The following is a 25,481-nucleotide window of genomic DNA, read 5'->3' on the forward strand; positions in this document are numbered from 1 at the left end:
GCCCACTCCGGCTCCAGCCCGTCCTGCCCCGCGCCCTAGCGTTCCTCGAAGGAACGTCCCAGTGGCCCGCCACCAGCCCTACCTCCAGGAGCGGCGGAAAAGCAGAGACTTTCCAATCGAGCCGACCTAAACCTTCCTGGCTTTGCTCCTAGCTCGCTGTGTGACTGGTAAATTCTTTCCCCAATCTGACCCCATTTTTCTACTTTGTCAAAGGGGATAGCCACCTTGCAGGATTTTCGAGATTACCTGAAATGACTTTGTGAGGCACCTGGCGCTCAAAAGTCCCCTCTCGGGGGCAGCTTTGACTCCCACCCCCACCCCCACCCTGAAGGCTGGACCGGACCCTCGTATTATACACTCACAGAGCCCACAGCTGTAATTTCATATTCGCTTGAATAACTATTTGATTATTGTCAGCCTCTCTGAATTTGAATTCCGTGAGAGCAGGTCGCGTTCATCCTTACACCCCAGTGTCCAGTTCAGTCCTGACGTACATACAACAGTAGCTCAATAAATGCCCACTCTCCATTCCATCCAGTTGATGCCCTGGTGGAGCGGAAGCGGGGTCAATACCTCCACTGGCCAGCAGAGGACAGGCGATGACCAGCCTTCTCGCCCAGTTGCGCATCCTCTCCGCCGGCAGGCGCCAAGAGGGAAACAGGTAAGCCCGGGTGCGCCAAGATTTGAATGATCGAGGCTTGGGCCAGGGAATGGTTTTATCCTTTGAATCTGTGGTTGGTGGCTTGTCCTGTACCAAAGACGTCTCCCACAACCCGTGAGGATGGACGGCCCCTGCTAAGAAGATGCTCCGAGGAAAGTCAGGAGGTGAGGGACTTTGCTGTAAAGAGGGCGGGAACCCAGGAAAAGCTCGGAGGGGTGGGGCACAATGGCAAAGAGTCAGGCTTAGAAAGTACTGGGCGGTAGGGAGTGAGAAGTGTCCGCTATTGTTCTGACTCAAGATGACACGACCTGTCTGGAAGTGACTGGCCTCAGTTGTCCTTGCTTTAGCAAAAGTCATTTGGTGTCAGTCTTGAAACCAGGCTGTGTCTGGCTGGTATCTCAGAAGAGCTCTGATGGGAGCAGAGCTATTTTAAGGTGGCCAGAGGGCAGAGCCATGCCACAAACATGTCTGTGGAAGCATTGTATATAGCTACTATATTCAACAGTGAAAAACTGGAAACATCAGGTATCCTTCAAGGGAGGCTGGGAGGGAAGGAAGGACAGATCAGGGGTTATGGCTACAGATGCCACAGTAACGCTACCTCTTTGAGCCTCAATTTCCTCATCTGCAAGATGGAGATAAAATCTACCTTGCAGGATTGTATTGTGAGGATGAAACAGGATGAACTAAATCAGTGGTTCTCAACCTTGGCTGCACACTGAAGTCACTATGCCCTTGGCAAATACGGATGCCTGGGGTGTGGAAATTAAAAAAAAAAACACAACTCTCCAGGTGATTGTAATGTGCAGCCAAGGCTGAGAACTACAGAGCTAAATAAAACGCTGAACACAGCGCAGGGCAAACACTAGGTGTTCAACAATGTTTATCACATTAAAAAAAAAAATTGAGTACACATTGTTTTCATTGTTCCTTCTTAGAGAAAAAAAAAAAGTTGACATAAAGGTTGTTGCAGAAATTGGATTTCCGACAGGCTTGTTTCCAGAACAATGAATCATCTGGGATTTGATGCTTACGGTGGTGGGGAAGACAGGCAGCCTCTAGTATGACTTGTCCTAACACCCAACTGAAATGTACGAGGCAGGGACCACCCTGTTCTAGCCTGCGGTTTACATCACCATTTCCGAGGCGTCCTTGGAGCGTGCAAGCAGCATGAGCGCTTGTGTATGCCCATTTCTGGTGTTAGGGATAGAGGCAATTTTCTCCTCTCCCTCACCGGTTGTGGGCAGGGGGGCGGGGCTTACACTACTGTTTGTTTTTTGAGTAACCCATCAGTGTAGGGGGCACTGGCTTCTTCATAGAACTTGGTGGCCATATGTTCTTTAAGTCTCAGACCCAATGATTATTTATTGCGCCCCACTGCTTTCTTGCTGGGTGAACCTGGCATGAAGTGGGAGGACACATTCACCCAGGCCTGCAGCTGTGGCCACTTGTCATGGGCAGCAAGACTGGCTGCAGGAGTGTCTCCTCAACCACTCCTGGTGGTCCCGTTGAAGGTGGGAAGGGAAGCAGAGGAACCTGCACGGGCTCCCTGCAGGAGGCAGACTCGTAGGTTGGGCGACAGGCAGTTGATGTCTGGCCAGGATGGTCAGATTTAGCAAATAAAAATAAAGGATGCCCAGTTAACTTTGAATTTCAGATAAATAGCAAAAGATTTTTTAGTGTAAGTATGTCCCATGCAATATTTGGGACATACTTATACTAAAAAAATATTCATTGGCTTCTGAAATTCAAATTTAATGGGATATCCTTTATTTTTACTGGTTGAATCTGGCATCCCTATGACTGGTCAAACAGCCAAGGAGTACTCAGCACATGGGGTTTGCAGCGGCCTCCTGCTTAATGTTGCCACATACAGCTTCCACCTGTCACTGCCCTGCTCCAGAACTATGTGTGGCTCCCAGCTGCTTCCATAGAGCAACTAGGACTCCCTGGCTGCTGTGCTGGGCCTTGCTCTTCTGCCAGGCCAGCTGCCCTGCTTGGGCCCTTTCCCACCTCTGCCCCTTCTCATGTTTTCCCTGCCTGGCGTTTCTCCTGCCCATTCCCTGTAGTAATTGCAAACACTTGTTGAGCACCTACTGGGTGCAGGCAACATGCTGAGTTTTTCATTTGCATTGTCTCATTTGGTTGCCACAAAACCTAGTACAGGAGGGACAGTAGTTATCCTATTTTACCAGTGAAGAAACTGATGCTCTAAAATGTGATTCTTTTTTTTTTAAATTGAAGTATAGTTGATTTACAATATTGTGTTACTTTCAAGTGTACAGCAAAGTGATTTGGTTTCATATATATATATATATATATATATATATATATATATATATATATTCTTTTTCAGATTCTTTTCCATTACAGGTTATTACAAGATATTGAATATAGTTCCGTGTGCTATACAGTAATCCTCGTGGTTTATCTATTTTATATATAGTAGTGTGTATCTGTTAATCCTATATGCCTAATTTATCCCTCTCCCCCTTTCCCCTTTGGTAACCATAAGTTTGTTTTCTATGTCTGTGAGTCTGTTTCTGTTTTGTAAATAACTTCATTTGTATTATTTTTTAGATTCCACATATAAGTGATATATAATATTTGTCCTTCTCTGTCTAACTTCACGTAGCATGATAATCTCTAGGTCCATCCATGTTGCTGCAATTGGCAATATTTCATTCTTTTTTATGGCTGAGTATACCACATCTTTATCCATTCATCTGTTGATGGACACTTAGGTTGCTTCCATGTTTTGGCTATTGTAAATAGTGCTGCTGTGAACATTGGGGTGCATGTATCTTTTTGAATTAGAGTTTTCATCTTTTCTAGATATATGCACAGGAGTGGAATTGCAGGATCATATGGTAGCTCTATTTTTAGTATTTTAAGGAACCTCTATACTGTTTTTCAAAGTGGCTGCATGAATTTACATTCCCACCAACAGTGTAGGAGGGTTCCCTTTTCTCCAACCCTCACCAGCATTTATTTGGCCATCTGTATGATTCTTTGAAGAAATGTCTATTTAGGTCTTCGGCCCATTTTTTGATTGGGTTGTTTGTTTTTTTGATATTGAGTTGTATGAGCTGTTTCTATATTTTGGAATTAAGCCCTGCGTCGTTTGCAAATATCTTCTCGTAGTCTGTAGGTCATAAGACATGATTCTTTTTTTTTTTTACATAAATTTATTTATTTTATTTATTTATTTTATTTCTGGCTGTGTTGGGTCTTTGTTGTTGCATGCGGGCTTTCTCTAGTTGAGGCGAGCAGGGGCTACTCTTCGTTGCAGTGCACAGGTTTCTCATTGTGGTGGCTTCTCTTGTTGCAGAGCATGGGCTCTAGGCACGTGGGCTCAGTAGTTGTGGCGTGCAGGCTCAGTAGTTGTGGCTCACGGGCTCTAGAGCACAGGCTCAGTAGTTGTGGCGCACAGGCTTAGTTGCTCCGCGGCATGTGGGATCTTCCAGACCAGGGCTCGAACCTGTGACCCCTGCATTGACAGGCAGATTCTTAACCACTGCACCACCAGGGAAGTCCCAGACATGATTCTTAAAGTGTGGTCCCTGGGCCAGCAGCTGCAACATCACCTGGGAACTTGTTAGAAATGCGCACTCTCAGGCCCAACTCCAGACCTACTGAATCAGAAACTCCGAGGGTGGGGCCCAGCTCCCTTCCCCTACACCAAAGGGTTTCTAGTTTGCGACCTGTTGTTCTAAGACATGAAGTAACTGCAGGAGCCTCCCATCCAGGCAGAGGTATAGAGGATATAGAGGTGTAGAGGACCACCAGGCAGGGCATTTATGATCATTCTGAGCCCCATGCCTGGGTGAGGCACTGGAGATGCTGCAGCGACGGCACAGTCTTGGTGAAGGGAAAGAAGAAGAACAGACAGGCAGTCAGGCAATTGTGATGTAAGGGAGCAGGATGGGAGGGTCCAGGAAAGCTTTCCCGAGTAGATATCTATCTAAGCCTGAAAAATAAATTGGAATTAGTTAGATGAAGAAGGGTGGGAACGGTGTTACAATTGTACTGACTAGTTTGTACAGAGGCCGGGCAGAGCTACCTGGAGATAGTTCAGTCTTTTTTTTTTTTATATTCATTTATTTTTTGGCTGCGTTGGGTCTTCGTTGCTGCGCACAGGCTTTCTCGGGGGCTGCTCTTCGGTGCCGTGCACAGGCTTCTCATTGCGGTGGCTTCTCTTGTTGCGGAGCACGGGCTCTAGGCCCGCGGGCTTCAGTAGTTGTGGCACTCAGACTCAGTAGTTGTGGCTCACGGGCTCTAGAGCGCAGGCTCAGTAGTTTTGGCGCACGGGCTTAGTTGCTCCGCGGCATGTGGGATCTTCCCGGACCAGGGATCAAACCCGTGTCCCCTGCATTGGCAGGCGGATTCTTAACCACTGGACCACCAGGGAAGTCCGATAGTTCATGATGGAAGCTGTGACAATGTGAGTAGGGGGCGGGGGGAGGAATCAGATAGTGTTTGTTGGGGGAGGGAGTGCAGGGTCCTCTGCCCTCAAAGCAAAGGAAGAAGCTTTAATGGGTATTGAGAAAAAGCCCTCCGGCTTCCATGTGGAGCGGGCACTAGGTAAGATAGTAGGGGAGGGGAGGGCGGCAAGGAGAGACCCATGGGGTGTCAGGCCTTCCGTCGCCCTTAGATCCAGCCTGCTTCTGACCTCCAAGGCAGCTGCAGAGACTCAGCCCCCAATCACAGCTTTGGGCAGGTGGCGTTGCAGCGTCCAAGGCCTGCTCCTTCCGGGGCTAAGGGGTGGGGCTGGGGAAGCAGCCACCCCCGACCCCGCCCACCACTACCGGCCCGCCCCCCATGGTCCGCCCCCAACGCCGGCCTCGCCCCCAGACTCAGCCCCTCCTGCAGCTGCTGGCTGGAGGAAGCCAGCTTCTGGGCTGCGATCTGGGTTGCTTTTCCCTTCCTTGTTCTCTTTCCCTGCTGATGTGGCTAAGGCTGCGGTGCTACTGGGGCCTCTTCTCCCAGGCCCTTCAGGGACAGGCTCTGGATGCGGTCAGGGATCCCTAGGCTGGAGGGCAGGAGACTTACGTTGCTGTCCCCTACTCCTGCCAACCAAGCCGTTGGTGCCAGCCGAGGACTGGCCCGGCCTGGCCAGGTTGCCTGGCAGTGTGGGCTGCGGCTGGGCAGTTCCCCGCTCCAACTGTCCTTCCCGGAAAAACGTCAGTTTGACGGAACTCTTTTGGAATCCATTTGTGATTTCTAGCCTAGGGAAGAAAACGAAAAGATCATTAACCACTCTATGAAGTGGAGCTTTCTGTGTATTCTAAAATCCCTGCAGGACTTACCAGCTGTCCCATGGGCTGGACCTTCAGCAAGGGGACCTCTTATTTTTCCTCTTTTTATTTAGATATACTTTCTGGCCCCATCCCCCTCCATCTGGCATCCAGAATCATGTCTCAGTATGCTTTTCAATTCAAGGAGGGTCTAGCATGGATGTTCAAAAGATTTAAATTTTGTTCGTAAATAGAATGATAATAGATGTTCAAAAATATTGTTTAGAGATCAGTTGATGCTGGGCCTTGAATTATATATAGATGGAGTATGTACAGGAGGGTCAGGCGCAGTGTAAGTGGGTGGAAGTGGTGAGTGAAGCCGTGGAAGTGGTGAGTGAAACCATGAAAGTGAGTGCAAGGAGATGGCCTGTCTGACCTTGAATATGGGGCAAAACCACGGGCATTGAGGAGCCATTGATGGTTGCTGAGCAGGAGAGTGACACAGTATTGGTAGTCACTGTGCTAGATCCTTTGTGAATGTTATATGCACTGTCCTGCCCACATTGTTCTCTCTACTTGGGCAGTGGTTCCCTCTCCTGTCCATATAGTTAACTCATTTTTTAGATTCCGGCTCCATTGTTCCTTCCTCGGGAAAGCTTTCAGTGGCAGAGAGACTCTAAGGTCACCCACTGTATTCCCACCTCCTGGTGTTCATGCCTTTGTGTAATCCCTTCCTCTTGAGTGTGAGTGGGGCCTGTGACTTGCTTTTAACCAGTGGAATATAGCAAAGGTAATGGGATGTCACCTGCCATAGTACATTACATCATATAAGAGTCTTGGACTTCCCTGGTGGTACAGTGGTTAAGAATCCGCCTGCCAATGCAGGGGACACGGGTTTGAGCCCTGGTCCAGGATGATCCCACATGCCGTGGAGCGACTAAGCCCGCGTGGCACAACTACTGAAGCATGCGTGCCTAGAGCCCTTGCTCCACAGCAAGAGAAGCCACCGCAATGAGAAGCCCGTGCACCGCAACGAAGAATAGCCCCCGCTCACTGCAACTAGAGAAAGCCCACGTGCAGCAACGAAGGCCCAGTGCAGCCAAAAATAAATAAATAAATAAATTTACTAGGGGCTTCCCTGGTGGCGCAGTGGTTGAGAATCTGCCTGCCAATGCAAGGGACACGGGTTCGAGCCCTGGTCTGGGAAGATCCTACATGTCACGGAGCAACTAGGCCCGTGAGCCACAATTACTGAGCCTGCGCGTCTGGAGCCTGTGCTCCGCGACAAGAGAGGCCGCGATAGTGAGAGGCCTGCGCACCGCGATGAAGAGTGGCCCCCGCTTGCCACAACTAGAGAAAGCCCTCGCACAGAAACGGAGACCCAACACAGCCATAATAAATAAATAAATAAATTTACTAAAAAAAAGAGTCTTGCTAGCAGACTAGCCCTGGGGACTCTCCTTGCTCACTTGATGAAGTAAACAGACATGTAGAGGAAGCAAACATGGCAAGGAGCTCTGGGTGGCCTCTAGAAGCTGACAGTCAGCGAGAAGCCAGGGTCCTCGGTTCTACAGCCACAGGGAAATGAATCCTGCCAACAACCTGAGGGGGCTTGGAGGCAATTCCTCCCCAACTGAGTCTCCAGATGAGAATGCAGCCAAGCTGTCACCTTGATTACAGCCTTGTGAGTCCCTAAGGCAGAGACTCAGCTAAGCCATGCTCAGATTCCCGACTCTCACAGAAACTGAGATAATAAATGTCTGTTGTTTAAAGCCCTAAGGTGGTAGTGATTTGTTATAGCAATAGCTAACTAATACACCTTCTGGCTAGGTTAAATTTCCCTTACATAGGCTCTCATAACATCATGTGCTTTTTCATCTTAGTCTTTTACGTGAACTTTATATATACACCATTTGATGAATGCTATGTCTTCATGAGGGTACTTTCTGTTCATCACTGTACCCTAGAGCCTCACTTGGTGCCTGTCACTTAGAATAAGACCCGTAATAAGTATTAGTTGCATGTGTTAGTGAGTGAATGCTCTTATTTAATCTTTACTCAACCTAGTAAAGTGGGAAGCATTGTTACATATGAAGAAAAGGAAACCAGTTATTAATATATACTCAAAAGTATACTGAGCAAAATGTTATTATCTTATACTTAATAAAATTTTTGTTGTGCATACCACTTTACCCTAATTTTTAGTGTGACTGAAGAATAAATGATTTGGGAGCAGGGTATAGATTACATGGTATGACATCCTTCATGGAGCATTGCGTTTGCTGAAAAAGCACAACTATCAAAAATTGCTTCTGGGCTCCTTTGGTTTCCCCAAAGCCTTCTCATAACCCGTACTTATTCTTCTGAAATTCCTGCCCTGTTAACAATGACAGGCCGTCATCTTCTAATGCTTTGTATGATTCTACCTGTATTCAACGTCACTCTCATCAACTTCATAAACTCTACACCTTTGGCAAGATTGGCACTTTCATTTTGCACTCTGCTGGCATTGGACTCTCAGCGGTCAAAGCCATCTGACAGCGGGATGTCAGTTCGGGTTAGATCTCTGCTCAGGACCCTCCAATGACTCCCACCCTCACACCTCCCACCTCTCTGCTGTGCCCTCCCACTACACTCCCCACAGGCACTTACTCTGCAGCCACCAGGGTTACCACCTCATGGATGTTTAAGCACACAGGCACACTCCCCCTTGCCCTGGAGGTTTCCTCTGTTCAGAAGGCTCTTTCCCCAGACATCCACGTGACTCACTCCCTCACCCGCTTAGGAGCACTCAGATGTCACCTTTCTACCGTGACCACTCCCATGCATCTTTCCCTGTTCTGATCTTTTAAAGTAACACTAACCACCCATGCACGTGCTATATAATTGACTTATTTCTGATATTTGATGTTTATCTGTCTCCCCCTTTGAGAATGTAGCTCCTATGAAGATAAGATCTGTCTTCACTGATACATCCCAAGAATGGGGTCTGGCACGTAGTAGGTATCCAATAAAGAAGCCTGGGTGAGAGTCCACATCTTCGATGGTCTTGCCTCCACCTTGGAGTCTCCATCCCTTGCTTCTGGCCTGTCTCCCTCTGGCCTCTCTCACCGTGCTCTGGACCTCGTACAGGTGACATGACTTGTTGCCAGTATCTGCCTGACACAGTAGGGCCTTCCTAGGGGGTCAGTGTTTGGATCTTGCTGTATCTCTGCCAAGTCTCCCACTGAATACTAAATTCCATATTTTTAAATTTCTTTAAGGGCAAGAGAATTCAAGAGGAAGGAGCAAGGAGAGAAGAGATGATGCAGGAAGCAGTAGGAGAGGGTGGAAGGGAGAAGACAGTCACGGATTTTCCTGGGGTCCCCACCCAGTCAGCTTTCCAAGCGGCTTGAGGAGCAGCCAGCAGTGAGTAAGGGCTGCGTGCCACATATTCTGAGCTGGGTGCCACGTGTCATGAGCTGGGGGCCACATATTGTGGGCTGGAGGGCCATGTGGCAGAAGCAGTCCCGTTAAGTCACGGGACACACAGCCACACTGCTTTGTAAAGCTTGGTGTGTGGAGTATTTTTGTTTTTTACAACCCAGCTGTCTGTGTAATGACTTCCTTCCCTCTGCCTTGTTCACCGAGGTGTCCCTGGACGACCAGCTGAGTCACCACATTCCTTGCAGCTTAAAACACTGGCCTAAGCACAGGGGCCCAGTTCCTTCATGTAGGTGGGACCTTTGAAGGCTGCCAGGGAGTGCCTTGGAAAGACAGGCTACAGAGCTCCCGTCTCTCACCTGCACCTCTCCCCAAAATCAGGATTTATAAAACAAGTGAAAATATAAATTCCATCTGTTAAACACTAGGGAATGGCCAAAGCCATGTGTCACACACTGAACAATTATTTGTCAGCAACCATGAAGTCTATACCAAATTGAGTGTGGGGAGGGGCAGGGGGCTGGGCAGCGAGAACGACATCCATGCCTTCTGTCCTGTTGCTGCATGAAGGGTCAGAAATCCAGGTGAAGAGACTGGGAACTCTCATGCTCAGCCGGCAGAAATGGAAACTTACTCAGTCCTTCTATAAAATAAGCAAAATAAACAGGCAGTTTTCAGCAAAAGTAAGTATGCTTGGGGCGGAGAATTCAGCAATCTTACTCCTTGAAATATGTTTTAAAGAAAGTTTGCTCAGATACATAAGAAGACAAGATAGGTGAGCAAGAGGCAGAAGTGAGTTAGTAAACCATGGTGGAGGCAGAGCTTGGAATTCTATACAGCACTGAGAAATGATGAGTTAGATGTACATCCAACAGCATGGATGAAACGTAAAGTGTTAAGTAGGGAAAACAGTAAAAGAGATTTAAAGTACAGTGCTTTCCCAGTTTTACTGAGATATGAGTGATATACAATAAACCCCATATATTTAAAGCGTACAATTTGAGTTTTGACATGTGTGGATACCCATGAAACCATCACCACTATCAAGCTACTGAATATATCCATCTCCCCACAAAGTATGAAGTTCAACAGATGTTGAACACCTATTAAGTTAGAAAAAAAAAGTTCAGCAGTGTGTGTAATATAATCCCATAGTTATAATAACAAAAAAATGTTTAGGTACCCTGAAAAAATCTGGAAGAACATATACCAAACTAAATTGTATTTGTTATTGGGAATCTTGCAAAAGCTGCATGGCCTCATTGCACCTTGCACCTCAGAAACTATCCATACCTGTTAGCCCTTATCATGGTCTCCAGGTTTCCAGTGAAGGTTTAACACACTAGAAATTTGTCATTATGGTCCCCTAACTTTGAGTGACTTTATTAAAATGTCACTGAGGCCATCACAATGGACCCTGACAGAAGGGTGCCTGACTCTATCATTCTCCACCGTGACATCAGAGAGCTGTGTCAATAATTTCCTTCAGTTCACCTCCCAGTCATTTTCTCTTATCATCCCTCCAAACAGGAGATATTCCAGCAGTGGGCTGATTGTGGCTGAGGGCAAAAGAATGATTCCTCAACTTGTTTTCAAATTCATCTTTTGTTACTGCTCTTCTCATATCTCATACATACAGGAGTGGAGGAAGTCTGTGGGGGCAGGGGCATGTTTAGTTTTGTCTGGTTATGGGTTTTATATAAAGGCCATCATTAAGTGTGTGCTCTTTCCTGTCTGGCTTCTTTCACTCCACATTATTTGTCAGAGTCTTCCATGTTGTTGTGTGCAGCTGTAGTTCATTCACTTTTAGTGAAGCACATGGCATTCCATTGGGTGGATATACCACAATTTATTTATCCTGTCAACTACTAATTGACATTTGGGTTGTTTCCAACTTGGGACTATTATAAATAATGCTGCTGTGAACATTTTGCTACGTGTCTACTGCTCTACCTGAGCATGTTTTTCTCTTAGGTATATACTTTGGAGCAGAATTGCTGGGTTATAAGTATGCCTTATGCTTAATTCTGAAAAATAATGCCAGACTGTTTTCCAAAATGATTATACACGTACACTGCGCCCCAGCAATATATACGAGCTCGCCTTGTACATTCACCAACAGTTCTCACCAGCTGTTGGTACTGTCAGAGTTTGTACTTTTAGCATCTGGTGGGTCTGTAGTAGTTGCTCACTGTGGTTCATTTTCTTGATTACTAAGGAGGCTAAACACCTTTCATGTTGTTGGCCATTTGGATTTTCTTGATGTGAAGTGAAGAGCCTATTCTAGCCTACTTTTCTATTGGGCTATCTTTTCATTATTTATTTATAGTAGGTTTTTTTTTTTGTATATTCTGGATATAAACCCTTTGTCAGTTATATGCATTGCAAATCTTTCTCCTCTGTAGCTTCCCTCTTCACTTTGCTAATAATGTTTCTTGATGAACAGAAGCTCTTAACTGTAAAAAAAAAAAAAAAGTCCAATTTATCAGTCTTTCCTTTGTGATTAGTGCTTTTTCTGTCTTGTTTAAGAAAACCTTTTCTACCTTGAGGTCATGAAAATATTATTGTATGTTATCTTCTAAATCTGTGTTGTTTTACCTTAGATATTTAAGTCCATAATCCAACAGAAATTGGTTTTTTGTTTATTGAATAAATGAAGTTAAATTGGAATAACGCATCCCATATATACACCCATTCATTTATTGAGTTTCTTCTGTGTGTCAGGCCATGTTTATTGTTTTACTTTTCATACTTAGGTCCATAATCCATCAGAAGTTGGCTTTTCAGTATGGTGTGAGATAGGCTTCCAATATCATTTTTCCCATATGGATATTAAATTGACTCAACACTATTTATTCAAAAGATCATTACCCCACACTGTTCTGCAGTGCTATCTTTATTATTAACCTGGGGTTTTTTTTGGGGGGTGTCTCTCTTCTGTCCATTAGTTTTCGTCTACTCTTATGCCAATACCATAGTAGTCGTAGTTATTAGAGCTTTATTATAAGTCTTATTAGCTGATAGAGTAAATCTTCCCACCTTGTACTTCTTCAAGAGTATCTTAGCTGTTCTTGGTTTTCTGCAGTTTCACATAAATTTTACATTAGAATCATCTTGTCGTGTTCCATATGAAAATAACTGGGATTGCTTTGACTCTGTAGACCAACTGGAGAGAATGATAGCTTTACATTATTGGGTCTTTTCATCTAATTAACATGGTATTTTTCTCCATTATTCATTTATTCTTTAATATCTATTAAAGTGTTCGTGGCTTCTGCCATAGAGGTCTTACATGTTTTTTGTAAGATCCACCTATAGGTACGTGGTTTTTTTTTTTTTTTGCTATTTCGAAACTATTTTGACTATTCTTTTTAAAAACTCTTTTCTGATTCTTGCTGGAGTATAGAAATAAGGTTGATTTTGGTATATTGATTTTGCAACCCAGAAGAGAGCCTTCATCAGAACCTGACCATGGTGGCACCCTGATCTCAGACTTACAGCCTCCAGAACTGTGAGGAATAAATTTCTATTGTTTACAAGCTACCGAGTGCTATTTTGTTATAGCAGCCAGACTAAGACAGTCATTTTTTAGTTCTAAAAGTTTGTTTGAGATTCCTTAGGATTTTCTAGCTACACAATCATGTCATCTTTGAATAAAGATAGTTTTATTTTATTCTTTCCTGTCTTTATGACTTTTTCTTTTTTGCCTTATTGCCCTGGCTAGGACATCTAGTAAAATGTTGATTAGAGGTGGTGTTAGCTGATATCCTTGCTCTGTTCCTGACTTTAGGGAGGAAAATGTTCAGTATTTTACCATTAAGGATGGTGTTAACTCTAGAGTTTTTACATACCCTATATCAGATTGAGAAGTTCTTTCCTATTCCTAGGTTGCTGAGAGTTTTTATTGTGAGTAGATGTTGAGTTTTATCAGATGCTTTTTCAGCACCTATTCAGATGATCAAATTATTTTTCCCTTTTATGCTGTTAATGTGGTTGGTAGTTTTTAAATGTTAAACCAATTTGCATTCCTGGGATAAAATCCACTTAGTTGTGATTTATTACCATTTTTATTTATTGCTGGATTTGATTTGGCTAACATTTTGTTAAGAGTTGTTACATTTATGGTCATGAGAGATATTGGTCTGTGATATTTTCTTTTTGTCATGTTCATACCAGGTTTTGGTAGTAGGATTATGCTGACCTTGTAAAATAAGTTGGGAAGTGTTTCCTCTATTTTCTGAGAGAATTTGTATAAGTATTATTTCTTATTTAAATATTAGCTAGACTATTTCCATTCTTTTATCTTTTAAACCTATATGTCCTTATAATAAAGTGTGTCTCTTATTAACATCAGATAGTTGAGTGTTGTTTTTTGTTTGTTTGTTTAAATTCAGCCTGTCAATTTTCTTCTTTTTATTTGAATATTTAGTCCACTTACATTTAACATACTTACAAGTATGGTTCCAAGTCTTTTACATCTATAATCTTGTTGTTTCTCTTCTATTTGTCCTGCCTGGGTTTTGTTCCTGTTTTCCTTCTTTTGGATCAGCCAAATGTTTTTTATTATTACATTTTATCTTCTGTATTAGATTTTTTAAATTGTGGTAAAATGTACATAGCACACAATTTACTGTTATAATCATTTATAAATGTACAGTTCACTAGTTCTAAGTACGTTCACATTTTTGTGCAACCAATCTCCAGAACCATTTTCATCTTGCAAAACTGAAATGCTATATCCATTAAACAATAACCTCCCATTCATCCCTCCCCGGAATCCATGGCAACCATCCTTCTACTTTCTATCAGTATGAATTTGACCATTCTACGTATTTCATATAAATGGAGTCATACAGTATTTGTCTTTTTGTGACTGGTTTATTTTCAATTAACATTATATCCTCAAAGTTCACCTATGTTGTAGCATTTGTCAGAATTTAATTTTCTTTCTTTTTAAGACTGAATAATTTCCACTGTATGTATATACTACATTTTGTTTTTCCTTTCATCTGTCAATGAACATTTGGGTTCCTTCTACCTTTTGGCTATTGTATGCCTTTTGGCTAATGATGCTATGAATATGAGTGTACAAATATCTCTTTGAGACCCTGCTTTCAATTCCTTTCCCATTGGATTTTAGATAAACCATTTTTAATACATATTTTAAGTGCTTGCTTTAGAGATTATAATATACATTCTTAACTTATTGCATAATAATTTGAATTAGTATTTTACAATATTCCACACAATGTAAGAACCTTATAACAGTGCAATTCCCTTTACTGCTCCTATCTTGTATGGTATTTTTGTCATATGTTTTACTTCTGCATGTTACAAATCCACAGTACATTGTTGTTGTTGCATTAAATAGTAATTTATTTTAAATTTAGAGTTTTTATATTTATCCACATATATACCCTTTCCTATGATCTTCATTTTGTCTTATAGATCTATGCTTCTACCTAGAATTGTTTTTCTTTGACTTGAAAAACTTTTAGTTCTTGTAGTATAGACTTGTGGCATTGAACTCTCCAAGTTGCTTGTCTGAAAATGTCTTAATTTAATTTAATTTTTGAAAGCTATTTTCACTGAGTACAAAATTTCTTGGTTGGCAGTTTTCTTCCCCCTGTAAACTTTAAAGATATCATTTTAGTCTTCTATCTTCTTTTTGATGAGAAGCAGGTTGTCATTCTAATTGTTGTTTCTCTGAAATATGTCTTACTTTTTCTTCTGCCTACTTTTAAGTAGTTTGACTATGTTGTTGGCTTTTAGTAGTTTGACTGTGTTGTGTCTAAGATGTGGTTTTCTTTATATAGTAGTCAATGTATTATTTATTTGCTGAGCCTCTTGAACCTGTGAATATCTTTCATTAATTTTGAAACATTCTTAGCTATCATCTCTTCAAATATTTTTTTTCTTTCCACTCTCTCTTCTCCTTCTGTGACTCAAATTACTTTTGTTTCTATTTAATTGGGAGTTTATTGGCAATAACTCTAATAAACATGTATGGTTTGTGATTTTACTATGAAATATCAGTTTGATTCAAATATATTAGCAATATTTGGCCTGTAGAGTATCTATGACATTTAAAAAACCCACAAAGTGTTAATTTTGGGCAACCACTTTAAAGAAAGAAAAAAATTTGTAAAGATTCTAAAGCCATAGAAAATCAGACTGGATGTATTTTTTTTAATTAATTAATTAATTTATTTTTGGCTGTGTTGGGTCTTCGTTGCTGTGCGTGGGCTTTTCTCTAGTTGCGGTGAGTGGGGGCTACTCTTCACTGCGGTGCACTTCTCTTGTTGCGAGCATGGACTCTAGGCACGCAGGCTTCAGTAGTTGTGGCACACAGGCTCAGTAGTTGTGGCTCACGGGCTTAGTTGCTCCGTGGCATGTGGGATCTTCCCAGACCAGGGCTCGAACCCACGTTCCCTGCATTGGCAGGCGGATTCTTAACCACTGCACCACTAGGGAAGTCCTGATATGGTATGGTGTTTGTCTTTCTCTTTCTGACTTACACCACTTGGTATGATAATCTCTAGTTGCATCCGTGTTGGTGCAAATGGCTTTATTTCGTTCTTTTTTTTATGACTGAGTAGTATTCCATTGTATATATGTACCACATCTTCTTTATCCATTCGTCTGTCGATGGACATTTAGGTTGTTTCCATGTCTTGGCTATTGTGAATACTGCTGTTCTGAAAATAGGGGTGCATGTATCTTTTTGAATTATAGTTTTGTCTGGATATATGCCTAGGAGTGGGATTGCTGGATCATATGGTAATTCTATTTTTAGTTTTCTGAGGAACCTCCATACTGTTTTCCACAGTGGCTGCACCAACTTACATTAGAGGGCAGCATGTTGAATCTTAGTCCTGTGGTCCAATGTGGGAAAAGGAGGAAGGCAGGCTGGGCCAGACTAGGGCTAGGGAAACAGAACCAGCCACAGAGATGGGCTGTCCTGACTGAGGTGGTATAAGGCACAGGGTCTAGCAGGTGGAAGAGGGGAGGGGAGAAGCCAGGACTGTAGAGAAGGTGAGAATGTGACTGGGGATGACTCTGTAGTCCAAGGCCTCTGTTCACCTGGGCCAGAAGCAAGTTCTCTTCCCTGGTCCTGGGCAGCTTGGCTGGCCAGTGTCTCCTCCAGGCCAACCAGTGCCCATCTGTATAACCTGGGCTGAATCTGGACACTCTGGACAGCTTCATTATTTTTCTCCCTGCATCCATTCTGAGCCCTCCATTCTGATCTGCACCCAGCACGTTGTCCCTACACCTTTACTGAAGGGCTCTTAGGATACAACTCAACTTATTACCACTACCTTCAAGGCCCTGCATGATCTGGCCACTGTCCACCTCTCCAGCCTGATCTCCTCCCATTATCTGCCTCATTGTCCGTGTGCCTTCTCCCTCTTTGTTTTAATCACCATGTGCCCTTGACAGCCACAGGGCCTATGCATGTGCTCTTTTCTCTACAGGGAGCACTCTTCTTTCCCATATTTTCCTAGTGTTATGGACTAAACATATGTGTACCCAAAAAATTCATATGTCGAAGCCCTAACTTCCAGTGTGGCTATATTTGGAGTAAGGAAGTCATTAAAGTTAAATGAGGTCATGAGAGTGGGCCCCTGATCCCATAGGATTAGTGTCCTTATAAGAAGAGATACCAGAAAGTTTACTCTTCTTCTCTCCCCATGCACACATATGAGGACACAGCGAGAAAGCAGCCATGTGCAAGCCAAGAAGAGAGTCTTCAGCAAAACTGAATTGGCTGGAAGCTTGATCTTGGACTTCCAGCCTCAAGAATTGTGAGGATATTAATTTCTGCTGTTTAAGCCACCTGGTCTATGGTATTTTGTTATGGCAGCCCAAGCACACCAATACATCCAGTTTAACCCCTATTTTCCCCTTTAGATCTCACACCAACTATTTCCCTAAACATCTTTTATCCAAAGCCTCCTATTTCTGGGTCTCATGGTACCATGCACCATGTAAGATTTATGTTTTTGATTATTTGACCAATGTCTGCCCGACATACTAGACTGTAAATTCCATGAAGGTCTTTGGTTTTATTCAAGGCCGCATACCCAGAACCTAACACACAGCCAGGTACATAGTAGGTGCACAATACATATTTACTGGGAAAAAGAGTGGTGGTTGGGGACAGACAATGCCTTGAGCTGGGAGGCTTTTATGGACGTCCGAGTTCATCTCTGGTCTAGCAGCACCCTGCTAGCACTCTCTACTGACAAAGCCAAACATTGTGCCACTGACAAAAAAGAAATGTTGACAGAATTCAACTCCAGTATCACAAAGCAAGGCAAGGAAGGGTGGATTTAGAGCAGAGAGGCAACAAGTTGGCATAACTGGATTCAGAGCTTTTCTTAAGAAGACTAATGGGACTTCCTTTTTAACTTTTGAGTTCTCATCATGCATCAGACACCGTGGTAACAGCATCATGTGGATTATCTCACTCAATTCTCACAACATTAGGGGGTTAAGTCAGTTTACTCAAGCTCACACAGCAAGTAAGTGGGGAAGACAGGATTCAAACTCAGGAGTTCTGGATTTAAATCCTACTTACTTACATACTATATTAAACTAACTGCCTCCGGGACTCTTTCTAAAGGCAACATAAGGATTCATGGAGAGCGATACGACCCTCGCTCTGAAATGAACTATGTACTGTTGATTAAGCTAAGGGGTCTGTCACTATCCTGGTCCTATAGAATAGAGGTCGGGTTGTAATTCTATTGCATCAACTATACTTCTGGCAGTTTCTTTTCTGCTTGAGAAAGCTCCTCAGAATGTGAGTGAGTGCAGGTGACATTATTATACGGATCACCTCGAATTCGTTTAAAATGTTTTTTAAAGGAAAATGATTTGCCTCCCTGGATAAACATTATTTGCCACATACCTCCCAACACTGGTGTCAAGTGCATGCTGTTTCCTCTGCCTGGCGTCCTCTTCTCATCTACTCTTTAGACCCAGCCCCACTGTCACCTCCTCTGGGAAGTCTTTCCATGGTCTCCTATATAGTACGAATGATGTCCTTCTCTCTGCTTCCGAAAGCAGTTGACACATACATCTAGTGTTACATATTTTCTTCCAGAATTCTTTCTTTCCATGTCTGGCTCCTCTGAAATACTGAGTTCTTAGTGGTTGGGAGAGTGCGTTGTTTATCTCTGTATCCCACAGTGCTGGATCAGAATAGATACTCGAAAAAGTTTGTTGAATAAATGAAATTTTAAACGGGAGTAACATATCCTATATACAGCTGTCCCTCAGTATCTGTGGGGGGTTGGTTCCAGGATCTGCTGCAGATACCAACATCCGTGGATGCTCAAGCCCCATAATTGGCCCTCTGTACCCCTGTTTCCACATCCTCGGATTCAACCAACCATGGATCGTGTAGTACAGTGGTATGTCTTTTTTGTGTGTGTATGTGTGTCATGCTATGGAACTTGAACTTTATCTCATTGGTGATTTTTCAGCAGGGGAATAGCATAGGCAGAGTCAGTGGTATGTCTTTATTGAGAAAGATCCGTGACATGTGCAGTTCAAACCTGTGTTGTTCAAGGGTTAACTGTATATATACTTACTCATTCGACAAATATTTATTGAACAGCTAAGCACATCAGGCCATGTTCCAGATGCTGCAGGTGTATAACACAAAGTTCCTGCCCTCAGAACATTACAGATGCTATTGAGCTCATAAGGGCTACGAGGAAAAGTAAAGCAAGATGATGGGAATGATGGGGCTTGGGACTTGATGTTTTAGGAGAGTGTTCTGGGAATGTCTTTCTGGGAAGGTGACTTCTGAATAGAAATTTGGATTAAGGGCATATGTATTTCTGATATCTTGGGGGAAGAAACACTCAGTGCAAAGGTCCTGGGGTAGGAGTGAGCCTGCACATTCCAGGAGCAAGAAGGAGGCTAGTGTGACTGGAAAGAAGTGAGGGGGTTGAGTGGACAGAGATGCAGTTAGAGAGGTGGGGGAGTGTAAGGAGGGTGGGAGGGGGGAGATCAAATAGGATCTTGGAGGCCCTTGAAAAAAATTTTTTGGTTTTTGCTCTGACTGAGATGGGAAGCCATTGGAGGCTTTAGAGGAGGGAAATAGGTTTTGACTTAGGATTTAAAAGAATCTCTCTGGCTGCTTGAGAACAAGCTCTATGAGAGCAGAGTGGAATCAGGGAGAGCAGTTTGGAAGTTATTGCAATATTCCAGGACAGAGAAGATGAGGGCTCAAATGAGGGTATTTTAAAGGTAGAGCTGACAGACTTTGCTACTGGATTACATGTGGGATATAATAGGAAGAGAGGAGTCAAGGATGACTTCAAGGTTTGGTGGAAGCCACTGGAAGGATGGAATTGACCTTAACTGAGGTGGGGAAGACTGTGAAAGGAGCAAGTTGAGGGGCAAGTGTCACAGTTTGGCTTTGGACATGTCAAGTTGGACATATTGCTCAGCACTTATGTTTATGTTCACTGGGTTTCAGGATCTGAAGGTTATAATGCAACCTGAAGGTAAAGTCAGTGTTGTTTATTGAACACCAGGCACTGTGCAGAAAGCTGCACGTGTGCTGTTATTTAATCCTTTCAGTCATTCCTATTGGCTTCATTACTGATATTTTCATTGCTCTTTTATGGATGAGAGATTAAATAGCATGTCCAAAGTCACTCAGCCAATTATTAATCTGCTAGTATAATGCAGACCCGGGATTCCAACCTAAGTATGTCAGACTAGAGAGATTCTAAAGGTGGGGACCACTTTCTGGGCATATTTGCTACAGACATGGACTCCATAACAAAAAAGGTGCCTGGAACATGTGACAGAAACTCAGAAAAGGGTCACCCTCACCTCAGGCGTTACAGGTTCCACAACAGAAGCTGTGAAAAAAGAGCATTATTGTACCTGAGGGGGCTAACTGATGCTTGAAAGTTCTCAAGTACCTGAAGACATAATGTTAAGAAAGCAGTCATCGGAAGTCGTCGTTGTTGTTAAGAAACAGAAGAGATAAAAAATTGCGGTGCTGTGCTGGTGGGATAAAAGAAAAACCAACTCCTAGGCGATGCTCGTTGGGAAACACGGGATTGGGAGGAGAGGGGCCGGGAAAGGGCCAGGGTCCCTGCCCTGCCTGCATCTTTTTGAAAGTACAGCCTGGCGTGGCTTTCCTCAGGTGGTCCTCTAGAAGGACCAGGATACGGAGTACAAAAGCCGGGAACCTCCGGAGCCGCAGCATCCGCCCCCGGTCCCCTCCTTCTCCGCCCCCTTCAGCCTCCACGCGGGGAGAAGCGGGAGCGGCGCCCGCGCATGCGCCCGGGGTAAGGTCCGCTCTCTGCGACGTCAGGGGGCTTGCGCCCGCACGAAAGCCCCGCCCCCCGGGCGCCAGAGGCGACCTGGGCGGGGGGCCTCGGGCCACGCCCCCAGCCGAGCGGGGCCGAGCGGAACCGAGTGCCTCCGAGTGCGGCCGAGCCGAGCCGAGCGGCCCGGAGTCGGTTGGTGCAGCTGCGTCCCCGCCGCCCAGCAGTCCGCGGCTCCGGCGTCGCCGCCGCCGCCGCCGCCGCCGCCGCCGCCGCCGCCTCCGCGAGGCCTGCGCCGGCCGGCCGGCCGCCCGCCGGGAGGGAGGCCCGGAGCGCGGGGAGAGCAGCCCGGCCGCGGGCGCCCCCGCCGCTGCCGCTGCCAGGTGAGCGCCCGCCGCGGCCCGCCGGCCCCGTGTGCCCCCGCGACTGTCAGTCCCCGTGTGTGTGTGTGTCTCCTCCTGTCAGCCCCCTGTGTCTGCGCGAGCTCCTCCCACCACACCTGGCCCCCGGCCCTGCCCGCAGTGTCCGCCACCCCCTCCCGCCGGCTGCCCCGGGTCTTTCTGTCAGCCGCCAGCACCCCCTGGCTGGGACGCTCCGCCCCTTCCCCCCGAAGCCCCTCCCTCCGCCCCATCTGTCATCAACCCCCCCCCCCCCCCGCCCCGACCTCACTGCTGGCTCGGGCACCCTGGAGGCGTGAGGGTGCCGCCGCCGCCGCTCCCGGGGGTCCGAGTAGCCCCCGCGGGCCACACGGCTGCAACGAGGGGGTTGTGGCGGGGCAGTGGGGGTGTCCGCAGATGCCCGCCGGACCATGTGAGGGTGCGTGTCCCCGTGTGCGCCGGCTGTGAGCACCGCGTGTGCGCCCGAGCGCCGGGAGGGGAGCGCGGGGGGCGGCCTGACCGACGTGGGGCGGAGATGCCGGGCGGCCGAGAGCCACTTGCTCCAAGTCCCTCGGGCCGGCTGCGTTCTGCGGGGATGGGGGCAGCCCCAGGCTCTGGTCCGCTCGGCCAGGGAGGCAGCTGAGCCGGGACTCGAGCCACTCGGGGTGCAGTAGACTCCTCCATCCTGGGACCGGTGTTTGCCCTCGAGAAGGCAGCGAAGCAGGGCTCTGGGTCCCCGGATGCCGCAGGTGGCATGTGAGCAGAGTTTGGGGGCTTGCTAAACCTTCCCAGTTTGGGATTTCCATTCAGAGAAGCCTGTCGGAAGTGATTGAGGAGTGGGTGGGATGAGGAGCTTAGGTGGAAAGTGTTTTGAGAGCTTGAGTCATTTTGAGTTGCGTGGTTTGCATTTCTGAGCAGTGATTGCCCTGGGATTTTGCCCTTCGAGAAGATGTTATGTGGTGGGGCGGGGAGGGAGGGGGGGAGGGGGCTGTAGAGGAGGAGGGAGGGCACACTCCTTTCCGTCTTTATCTGTGTCATGTGGACGTATAGTATGTTTATTCATGAGACCTCCACACATCCTCAGTTTTAAGAAGGATTACAGTAGTTTCCATTTATACACGCTCTTGTATGCTGTTATCTTGATGTTCTTTATTTGCAGTAACTTCGTATTGCATATTTCAAAACTAAGAGAAAATGCGTCCTAAAACAATTGGTATTTTGCCGGATAATTCTCAACCACGGGGAAAGAGCCAAAAGCGCACTTCATTAGCTGGAACAACTTATTCGGGCTTAATTTGTTTCTAAGAGACATACAGTGGAAAAATCCAGAAGCGGCGTAGTAGTAGCTAAGAGTGTTAGGAAATTAATGAAAAGGGCCCTTCTATTGCTGCCTTGGAAAGATGGTATCAAAGTTGCTGTAGAGGACAGAGCTGCTATGTAATGATAAACATATTAACCAAGTTGGTTTCGTGACCTTGATACATTGCGTGGTGCTTGATTTGTACAGTGCTTCGTAACAGGAAAACATTGCATGGGAAGCAGGGTAATTTGGGGAGAAAATGGTCCCCATTTTTTTTTTTTGGTCATATTTAAATAAGATTTCAGACTAGGGCAGTCTCATGTGGGAGTGGGTTTTTTTCTTTTCTAAGATAACATCAAAAATTACAAAAATAACTCATGGTTAAGGCAGAAAACTAGGAAAAAAAAAAAACCTAAGAAAAGCATAAGAAAAAACCCACCATCCCACAAACCATAGTAAACCATAGTTTGGTATTTATCCCGTTAGTCTTTTGTTCCCATATGTAAGTATTTTTTTTTCTTACAGAAATGCTACTGTACCATAAGATTGTTTTATTGTCTGCTTTTTTACATTTATAAATAGATTGTGAGAGGTATGTCTTGTTTTTATAAGAACTTGTTCCGTTTTTGAGCCTTTTAAAAAGATTAGGTCCTTTGCTTAGAGAGCTCCAACAACTTCGTATCTTAAAGTAAAATCTGAAGTCCTTGCCGTGGTCTACGAGGCTACCTCTCTGTCCTCACTTCCAGCCCTGCCAGACAGATCTTTTTGCTATTCCTTAAAAACTTCAAGCATGCGCCAGCCTCAGCGCCTTTGCATTTGCTATTGCGTCGGCTTGGAACTCTGTTCCCTGGATACCATGGTTCTTCCCTCAGGATCTGCTCCAATGTAACCTTTTAAGGCCTTTCCCTGACCACTCTGTGGAGGATACACCCCATTCCCCTGTCCTCCTTAACCAACCTTACTTTTCTTCATGGCACTTACCACCACTTGGCAAATACCTATTTATTTGCTGGTTTATTGTCTCTTTCCCTCGATTAATCTGGAAGTGCGAGGCTTTTTTCACTGGTGTATCTTCAGGGCCCAGAACAGGACCTGACCCATTTTGGTGCTTAATCAATATTTGTTGAATGAATGAATGCTTATTACCCACCCATGCATGTAACCTTCCTGGTAGCCTCCTAGGCTTTTATTTAATTAATTTATTTATTTTTTAACATCTTTATTGGAGTATAATTGCTTTACAATGGTGTGTTAGTTTCTGCTGTATAACAAAGTGAATCAGCTATACATGTACATATATCCCCATATCTCCTCCCTCTTGCATCTCCCTCCCACCCTTCCTATCCCACCCCTCTAGGTGGTCACAAAGCACCGAGCTGATCTCCCTGTGCTATGCGGCTGCTTCCCACTAGCTATCTATTTTACATTTGGTAGTGTGTATATGTCCATGCCACTCTCTCACTTCGTCCCAGCTTACCCTGCCCCCTCCCCGTGTCCTCAAATCCATTCTCTACGTCTGCCTCTTTATTCCTGTCCTGCCTGTAGGTTCATCAGAACCATTTATTTTTTTCCTCCTAGGCTTTTAGATTTCTATATCATGAAGTGGGATAACAATCCTTTAAAAGTCAGGATAGTCCTCTCCTTTACGTATCTGAGGAGAAGAATTTTACAAAGTGAGGCTTATGATCTTAAAAAGAATTACAATCTTGATTTAACTTGAACAGTTGAGGGAAGGAACAGTTTTGGCAAATGTTACTGACTCCTTCTATGCATTATACCTTGTGTAACACTGGAAATCTTTGAAACGTATAAAGTCTCTCAGTTGTGTTTACTGCTATGATTTCAGTGTGGTAGTTCTTAGTGATAGTATTAGCCTCAAGAGGATAGTGAGTTTTCTGTGTCAACAGATACCCAGAGATATAATTACAGCTTTAATGCATTTTCATTTGAGGAGTAGCTGTTATATTTACTTATTTTCCTGGCAGTTTTATCCTTTTCAATTCCCTGGTTATCAGTTTTTGGATGGCCTAGCAGGTAACTTAAGGTTTTTTTTTTTTTTAAACATTTAAAAATAAATCCGTGATCTCTTGAGCATTTTACAACTCTCACGTGACTCTTGAACTGTTTGAAAGTACCAGCTTCATCTTTCAGGATGAAATGACATCTGTAGTAGAACATATAATTGCATTTTCATTATAAGGAAGGGAAAAATTGTATATTGGGGTAGAATTTTTACAGAGAGAATATAGTGTGAGTGTAAGCTTTCTAAAAGCTTAAATTTCAAGTAGGCAATCTTTAATTTCAGTGAGTTTTTGAAAAGAATCCTTGCTTTTTGCTCTAAAGGAAAAGAATTCCTTTGAACACAATCCAAACCTTCAAAATCTTTTTTCTTATGCCTCAAACATATGAGAACTTGGGGAAAAAAAAATCCTAAATGAAAAATTTTATTCTTTTAAGGCCTAAAGGGAATGTGTTAAGAATTAATTTTTCTTTGTTCCACGGGCATTTATCAGGCACATAGTTGGGGCAGTTCTGTGTCGTTTTGTACGGGCTACATTACCACGTTTCGTTTTAGATTACCGACCTGATTTGGTATTACTTCTTCTCTTTTCTCGCTTGGCTACCTCCCTTCTCTCATCATAGTCTCTTCCTAAGTGATCTCATCCATTCCCAGGGCTTGATTACCCTCTGGATGCAGATGACTACCTCAGTAACACCTCCCGCCTGGACCTTTCTTTGGTTCTAGACTTACATTTTTACCTACCGCCCCCCTTCTCTCTCTCCTGGCAGCCTCACAGTGATCTCAAACTTCACGTGTCCAAATCGATTGCTCAATCTCCCTCTCAAACTTCCAAATTTGTATTCCTCATTCTTGACCCCTCTCCCCTCTCTCATCCAGCTTTCCCCTGCCCTGAGCCTTCCCTGTCTCAATGTCATTACTGTCCATTCATTGTTTCGCCAGAGACCTGAAAGTCGACCTGGATTTTTCCCGATCCCTCACCCTACCTCCAGTCGGTTGGCGTGGCCTGTCGGCCTAGCTTCCAGATACTTCAGATCCTCCCTTCCCTCCGTCCTCCTAATCCAGCCACCGTCTTCTCTCAGCTGGATGACTGTCCCTGCCTGTCACCTGGTCTCCCAGCATCCACTCCTGCCTTCTCTAACCCATTCTCCTGCCAGCAGCCA

At 44.7% G+C, this 25,481-nt stretch overlaps 1 protein-coding gene across 10 annotated transcripts in view; it reads left to right on the forward strand.

Moving 5' to 3' along the window:
* Positions 1 to 95: 95 nt before the first annotated feature.
* Positions 96 to 25,481, forward strand: part of ZHX3 (zinc fingers and homeoboxes 3) — a 147,920-nt gene continuing 122,534 nt past the window's right edge. For 8 of the 10 annotated variants that reach the window (XR_009497457.1, XR_009497459.1, XR_009497458.1 and 5 more), the window contains exon 1: positions 21,304 to 21,437. The gene's annotated coding sequence lies outside the window, so the exon portion shown is untranslated. Of the gene's footprint in view, positions 168 to 538; positions 662 to 9,161; positions 9,307 to 20,918; positions 21,005 to 21,303; positions 21,438 to 25,481 lie in introns of those variants that run through there. The other 2 variants (XM_059895798.1, XM_059895797.1) reach the window with 2 other exon arrangements.

Source organism: Balaenoptera ricei, chromosome 15 (genome assembly GCF_028023285.1).
Source record: "Balaenoptera ricei isolate mBalRic1 chromosome 15, mBalRic1.hap2, whole genome shotgun sequence".
NCBI lineage: Eukaryota > Metazoa > Chordata > Mammalia > Artiodactyla > Balaenopteridae > Balaenoptera > Balaenoptera ricei.